The following is a 3,045-nucleotide window of genomic DNA, read 5'->3' as shown; positions in this document are numbered from 1 at the left end:
ACTTTGTTTACTGACATGAGAACAAGTGTCCACTCTTTCACTGATATTAACTAGTATAAGAAGATTGTCATGTACTTCCCTGTTCTTCACTAAATCATCTTCTAGACCATTAAGTGCACTCTAATCATCATCTTTCGTTGATATTTCCTCATTAATCTCAACATAAATCATCCTATCTGATTCTTCGCAAAGCATAACTTCATCATCACTTTCAACATCAGAAATATCATCAACAGCATCATTACCTAAATCATCATCAATAACATCACTGCTCACAGCACAATCATCGTCCATATCATCATCATCATCATCATATCTACTATCTATCCTCTCTTCTCCCCCCTCAAGTAAATGATTCTCTATCTCAGCACATTCAACCCCAGCACAAACAGGTTCACCACTCTCCTTTATATCTTCATCACTCATTAACCTCACAAGACCAAATTCATCACAATTATCATCACTAGTATCTTTAATCAAAACTCAGCTATAGCTACAAGATTCATCAGATAAGTTTGTCAAGACATCATCATCAAGATCAACTTCAGCCCACTGCTTCCTGCTTTCTTCCTCTTTCATTTCCCTTAATGTATCTCTCAAGAATTCCCTGCTATAATGTAGTGATTCGAGAATTTCTGTGTAAAATCTAGAACCACTCAGCCTTCTACCGTCTTGAACACACGACATTCTAGACAAGAGTGGGGGATGGTGAAATCCTACCTACTGTGCATCACATGTTTGTGTGCGCAGGTTTAAAATCAGTCATAGGAAGAAAGTAGATGCAGCGGTCGAACGGCACCGACAAGTACTTGTCGGACAAGCCATACATGTGTTAGTGAGTGTGTAAGGAAGAACCATGGAATCTATATGCAGCTCTGTGCTTATTGTGTCATTGACTATTGTTATGTGAAACAGGAACAGTTGAAAAAGTACTCTTGTAGACTCTTGACTCAGCCTTGTGAGAGGGTATCTTTTTCTGCAAGTCATGGTGTCTAAGCAGACTTTCTTTTGAATGTAAATCAATTTGTTTCTAACATACGACTGTACGAGAGACTAACGGAAGTTACATATTATATTGAAAGTGAGAATTTGTATTGTGCTTGAAAGTCAAATACATCGTTGACTGATGAAACATAAAGTTTGTATGGCTACTTATTTCACTAGTAGAAAGAGGCTTGAAAGTTTCTGTACCTAGCATTATTTGACAGAGGAGAAAACAAGAGAGTTTCCAGCAGCTGGCTATCCAGTAGTGAAGAGTGGCTGCAAACCCCAAGTAAGTCATCTCATAAAGAAGTGGAATGTGGTTTGGGAAAATAAATCAATATAACACAGACCTACACTTACACTTTAAGTCATCAAAATGGTAGAGTACTCTGTCCTGTTTACCTGGAGTGAACTACTGTAATCTTTCCTGTGGAGCCCCCTCTGAATATTACACCTTCCTCTCCTAAAATTATTATTCTTAGTTTGGTACCTATTTCTTTGTCTGAAACTGATTGGTTCCCCATGAGGCATGATCTAGTTTTCCAATCCACTCCTTGTGTTTTCAAAATTCCTGTTATCAAACCTTCTACCATAACCTTCTCACTGCCACTTCTTTGTGATGTCCCCTTTCATCATCCCTGCATCTATCATTCCAATTATTACTTCTCTTGTCATAAAATCTGTGTCTGTCATTCCAGTGGTTGTCCATCCTTTTACTACTAACGTGATAATTGTGCCTGTTATCTCTTCTCCTGTCTCTCTCTCCATGATGACCATTGGGTCACACCCAATCTGGTAAAATCCATATTCCCTTTGCCTATACCTCTGTATCTTGTCTCTTCCCCAAGCCATATCTAGTTCATCAACAAATTTTAAAAATTGTTCAGTAGAGCCATCTGGTCTATATACTAACCCCCACTTTACCTTACATAGCAAAAGCCTCTTGAAGAATTTGTTTTTATTATTTCATCTAACGGTTTATGTAAGAGTACATGTGTTTTAAGTTGCTGTTCACAAACATCTTTCATGTGAATGCTACCTTCTCTGAAACATGGTCCATTCAAGAATTCTGATTTAATCCTAGCTTGTTTAGTTTCAGACCAAAATTTGATCATTAAACATTTTTTGAGTTCTGTGAAAGTCATATCTGTACATATATTCTGATTAGTCCACAGTGGTGCCTCTTCATCTAAATATTTCTTTATTAATTTAATTTTCAAGTTGTGTGACTTACTGTTATTAAAATGATCTCTACACTGGCAAATAAAGTCTACAGGATGGAGTTTGTCTTCCCTGGGAAAGTTATACATGTTTACACTACTGTTGTTACTACAAAAATTTGTGACTGTAACATTTTCATCCATTTTATCTTTCTCCTAACACTGAAATATTACTAATAAATGAACTAACATCACCTTTTATATCTGACAGTTCTTTACTATATAATCTATTTGGTTCACTCAATTTCAAATTAATACTGTCAGTTTCATTTTTAGTCATAGAATAAAAGGTTTTTAGGCTCCTGTCATTTCTGTCTCATTGATCAGTTTGTTTTCTACTGCCTTCTCAGTTTTATATTGTACAGAACTAATATGAGTTTTGAACTCACTGTGCTATGTGTTCACATGTGTTTTAAAATAATTTAAATCCACTTTCATCCTCCCAGTTATCTCTACAGTTTTCTCTACCTGAACTTTGACATCATCTTAATCTTTTCTGATTCATTTTAGTGCTTGACTTTGCCTGTCTAAAAATGATCTAACTTTTTTTTATATTTCTCACTCTGTTTTCAAGTTTTTTTCTCAATCCAGCTGTCTACCTTCTGACTTTGTTCATCTAAATTCTCCCCAATCAGTTTCACAAGCATATTAAAGAGGTTTCTGCTATTGCCTAAAGCATATTAATAAAGTTGCTACTATTGCCAACTATTTCCTCATGACTGAAACCTTGAATCAATGTACAGATACTGCCTGAATCTTTGATTACTGTTTTCCTTTCTGACTGTATATCACTAACATTATCTTTAACAGCCTCCTCATTATCTTGTATCAAATTTATCAC

The sequence above is a fragment of the Schistocerca piceifrons genome, chromosome 4, assembly GCF_021461385.2.
Source record: "Schistocerca piceifrons isolate TAMUIC-IGC-003096 chromosome 4, iqSchPice1.1, whole genome shotgun sequence".
Taxonomy (NCBI): Eukaryota; Metazoa; Arthropoda; class Insecta; order Orthoptera; family Acrididae; genus Schistocerca; species Schistocerca piceifrons.
This window is presented reverse-complemented; position numbering follows the sequence as displayed.